General features: G+C 42.2%; 1 long non-coding RNA gene across 1 annotated transcript; it reads left to right on the plus strand.

Moving 5' to 3' along the window:
• The first annotated feature begins 511 nt into the window (after window positions 1–511).
• Window positions 512–4,405, plus strand: LOC123136087 (uncharacterized). Its single transcript, XR_006466559.1, has 5 exons — window positions 512–1,439; window positions 1,570–1,633; window positions 1,855–1,975; window positions 2,069–2,142; window positions 3,361–4,405. It is a non-coding gene; the product is annotated as an uncharacterized lncRNA (long non-coding RNA).
• The last annotated feature ends 579 nt before the right edge of the window (window positions 4,406–4,984 follow it).

Genomic DNA, 4,984 nt, shown 5'->3' on the forward strand with positions numbered 1-4,984 from the left:
ACATAGGCTGGGCAACTCGCTCCCGGGGAGCTCCCCCGATGGCATCCTTCGTTGGTCGTTCGATCGGTGTTGACCCGGTCTTTTTTTCGCTGCTGGTCGTTGGATCTGGATGGAAAATATGTGTTGCCTTTTTGACCGTGCGGTGAAACGTCGATGGGGATGACCTGTGGGCTCGGGTAAAAGTGGATTGGCTGGGTCAAAGTTTTTTGGGTGTGCGAGCGGCCTCTCCTGCCCAATTTCTGGTTCGCTCGCCCCTCTGGATTCGCCTGTTGGTGCATCTGCAAGTAGGCCTGCCTTTTCTTTGGTCCCACACGTCGGTCCGATGGCTATGGCTTTTTCGTGTGCGCGTTGCCTCCTGCGTCGCGTCGTGTCCCGGGTCAAATGTGCCGGGGGCCCGCTCCTCGCGTGCTGCCCGCGTCATGCGTTACGGGGAGCAGTTGCGCAAGGATAGGCCGATGCGTATATACCCGCATATGCACCCACGCCTATTCTATAGCGATGATGGGTGGGCCAGCGCTGCTCCCGTCCCATTCGTCGGTGGCACTGGCTGCGTGCACGTCTCGTCGCCATTGGGATTCACCAATCCCATCCGCGCCCATCCTCCAAACGTTCAAGGGTTCCGCCAACCCTTCGTCAAGTCTGTGCCCCCTCCGCCTCGTCTCCTACCTACTCCCTCCTCTCCCACGTCATTGCCCTCGAGCCCACGCCCCCTCCACCTCATCTCCTCTCCAATGCCGCCGCCCTAGATGCGTCGTCAGGGATGCCATCGACACGTCGGGATACGTAGGGATGGAGCTCAGCCTGAGCCTAGCAGAAGCCCACTCCTAACCCTATTCGCTCGATTGACAAGAGCAGGGAAACGGATTGGATCGAGGGCGCCCGCACGGCCTCGTTGCCGCTGCCGCATGGATTCGCTAGCCGCCGCCTCGAGTTACCTCCGTCATCGCCGCCGCGAGTCAGCTCCACCGTTGCCTTCAGGAATCTCATCCAGGCAAATTAACTTCCTCCGAGTCCCTGCTCTCCCTGGTCCTCCTGCCCTGCTTGATGCGTGTGTGTGTGTGTGTGCGTGCATGCGTGTGTGCGTTCCAGGCAAATTAACTTCCTCTGAGTCCCTGCTGTCCCTTGTCCTCCTGCCCTGCTTGATGCGTGTGTGCGTGTGTGCATGGGTGCGGGTGCGGGTGTGTGTGGGTGTGGGTGTGGGTGCGTATGTTTTTAGTTCAAGTGTGGATGCTCGGCAATAGTGATGTAGGTCATTTTGTAGAACAGCATGATTAACTTGGTCTATTTCTAGAGAAAATTCCTAGGAATTTGATTGACGGAGGCATCACTATCTGGCGCTGGATTATACATTTTTGCAGCACTACCACTATTGTTTTTGTTTGGCAGGAATGAATGTTCTAGGGTTGGAGCAGAGGGGGTTGAGCAGCAGTTGAGCTTAGGTGAGTGTTCAGGTTCTATAATTGACCCACCAAGAAAAGTGTGATGCCAGTTATGCAATTTATTTTCATAGAACATTGTTATCTTTATCTTGGTGAATGTACAGAGCTAATGTTCAGTTCATTGTCTCAGGCATGAATTTACAGATTCAAGATTTGCTTACACATGGGGCTTTTTATTCTCCTAATGTTTCTAGGTATTTCTCATTATCAAGAGCATTTACATTGCTTTACAGAGTATACATCAAGCACAGTTGAAGTACATATCAAATAGTTGTATTCCAGAGTTGTTTGATTCACATGATAAACATTCTACAAATAGTTCCCATGCCATAATAAGTTATAATGTTTTGTTTCTCTTACATTTATATGTTTACACCACTGCTTTTCTTCCAATTTTATTGGAGGCTCATATCAGGTCGCTTTGGAGGCTGATATCAGGTGGCTACTCATGTCTAGCTTGGTGGCTTGGTGCATAAATTTTAGATGTTCCATTAATCTTGGCTGCTTTTCTAATCCGTTTTGGGCTTTAACCTTGGGTAAATGGACTAATCTTTTCCTTGTCTGTAAACTGTGTGCTGGCATGCTTATGCTCTTACAAGTTCCTCTTCTTTCATTTCACACATTGTCAGATCTAGAAGGTAGCAGCTTCTTTGTTCTCCTACTCAAGATTTGCTCATTGTTCAGTTCAAGCCATGTTCTTCAGGTATCTTCCTTCACATTTTCTTTACCTGATGGTCAGTTGATCTAGCCAAGGGCTTCTCTATTGTTCTTGGTTTCTTAGAATATGTTTTGCTTTGCTAACAAAATAGTAGGCATGTGTGTGAGATTACTTCTCGGTGAATCTAACATAAGATTCTACATTTAATTCCAGACTGTTTTTAACTCTCACAAGCTCTTTTTGCTGTTATGTGTTGCTGCAAGTTTGGACTTGCAAAGAGAACAATTGAAAACTTGACCACGACAATTATATTTACCGACTATAATGGTAACTGGGGAATAAGCATCCTAAGGCATTTGTACCAAACATGATTTGAATCCTTGGGCGTGCCAATATGTTCTCTCTATTTTAGAGTGTGATGCTCTTGACAATTGGAAGAATCAACATGTAAATCAATTTATAAGTATAAAACCTTGTGAGCTGGATCTCCATTTTCAATTGGCGGCTTTTCTTAAACATTCATACTTTTGAAAGCTTCTACAAGACTCTCATTGGACCATTCAGCACATGTTCTGTACCCCTGAGCAAGTTCATGGATACCCATATACTCCAATAAGATATTATAAGAACGTAACTAAAAGGAAAATAATATCTCTCCAAAAATAGAATTTTCCTGAAATCATTTCTCGAGATGCCCCCTGTAACCTATGTTGCGTTTATGACTGAATTGTCTTTTCTTTAAGACTAGCATGGTATCAGCCTTTGGCATCTTTAATCTTCAATGTAGAAGATTAAAATCAAATATGATCGTAGCAAACACAAATGAACACAATAAAAAATTTGATGGTAAAATTGTTCAATGTCTGCCATATTATATTTTGTTACAAGTGATAGTAGAAACTAACAATGAATTCTATCTACATTCAATGAACTATGGAGAATATGTGCTTGGGAGGGATTTGGAAAGAACAGTTACGACGAGTTCTTGTTTTACTTAATAATCTTCAGTTTTCTAATTCATAGCTCTGTGTATTGTGTAAACACTAACCAAAGGAGGATCACATTTTGTTATTCTTTTTTTTTAAATAATTATGAGTGAGTTGCATTCTGTTGGTTCACTAAACTCGCCTTATTGATTGTTTCCATACAAAAATAAACCCTTTTGGTCATTGTAGATGTGTACTGTTGTAACAATGCATGTTAGCTACAGATGTTATATAATTCTTTTTATAAATCTTGACTGAATCAAGATATCTTCTCCAGGAAAATCATTGTTTCTTCACTTCCAGGGCCAGCGTCACTCAACTTTGCTTGGATCATGCTTATTTGTTTCTACATTACCTTTGCTTAATATTTTCTCTTGATTTCCTATGTGATTGAGATGCGTGCCTATCTCGACTGTTCTGTTGTGTTAGCAATTTCTTGCCACTGGCCCATTATAACTATTGTTCATGTACCTGGTGCACTTCTAATTTTGAATTGTGCTTGCTGAGTGCCCTCATTTTTTTACTACCTTCCGTTGGTGTATATGCAAGTTGTAGAGCTTTGTTGTTCAATCTGGTTATAGCTTTATTCTCCTATTTTCTTACTCACTCCCGCATTGTCTTAGTTATTAGAAATGTAAATAGGCCATGTGAAAATAAGCTAAAGTAGCTTTTTTGGGAGATTTTTTGTGACATTGTTTTTTGTACAACAGAACCATTTTTCTGCTAAGTAAATTACATTATGTGTCCAGCATCTGATGGTTTGCTACCTATATTACTGGCTTGCATGCTTTGAGAAAATGATTTTAGCATGTTTGTCATTCATATAGCTGTCCATCTGCGAAAGAAAAAAATGTTATTTGCTCATGCCTCATGTCATAAAATCAAATCTCTGCACCATGCTGATATTCTTCATAAAGAAACCACTTGCTTTTACAATTACTGGACTACTGTGAGTGTCGTCGTCTTCATTGATGGGATGACAAGAGCGACAATAGCGCTAGCCAGCGAGGCAGGCTGCTTGGCTCTGGGGCCGAGACCTACCGTCCACTTCCGTTGGGCGGATCTGCCACTTCAAAAACTTACGGTGGCAATAAGAAATCTCAAGAGCTTGTTGTGATGATTTGAATGTAAGCAGTTTCCCTCGCTGTGCTTGTGTGCGCTTCTATGTCTTTTGTGGTCTATTCTTAGTGTATGGAATGGTTATATTAGCCCTGTAGTTTACTTTCATTTTTGAATCTTGATGCATCGAAAATAGTTGTAAAGTGCAAGACCTTATTTCTGTTGGTGAAATAATATATGCACATTGGCTCTTTTATTGTTTTTGATTATTGAAAGAGAGATACACATACTGGATTGCATTAATGGTGCTTAAAGTTTAAAAACCTTAGTAAAACCAACGTCCAACTTTGTACATCTGATGTTTTGGATTGTTGTGCCAACAATAAACAGTAAAGGAGAGATCTCCTTCAATATTCAGTTGGTACGCAGCTGCAGCTTCTATGTTATATTTGGAAGCTGCTCTATGTGATTTGTTGTGTAGTTTGTGATCAAATGAAGATAGAATTTTTATGAATATAACATGTGCAACATGCTACTAACAGTCAAGTTTGTTTGAAATTGTTCACTTTGTGGTCAGTGGAAATATGATTGCCTTGTGCACTTTTCCAGTGGAAGGTGAACTTGGTGTTGCTTGTTATGACGAAATGAGGTGTTTGCCTGGTTGTAAATTGCATGCTGATGTTATTGTAGTTATGTTCCGTTCTCTAAAGAAACATGGGGTCGGATGCAATAGGTTAAGGAAAAGGGCATTGTTCAGCTACGACAATAGGCAATGAAGAGCTAATCGAAGACATTTCATGGCAATAGCCAATGAAGAGCAAGTCGAAGGGATAGAAATATTT

The sequence above is a fragment of the Triticum aestivum genome, chromosome 6B (assembly GCF_018294505.1).
Source record: "Triticum aestivum cultivar Chinese Spring chromosome 6B, IWGSC CS RefSeq v2.1, whole genome shotgun sequence".
Taxonomy (NCBI): domain Eukaryota; kingdom Viridiplantae; phylum Streptophyta; class Magnoliopsida; order Poales; family Poaceae; genus Triticum; species Triticum aestivum.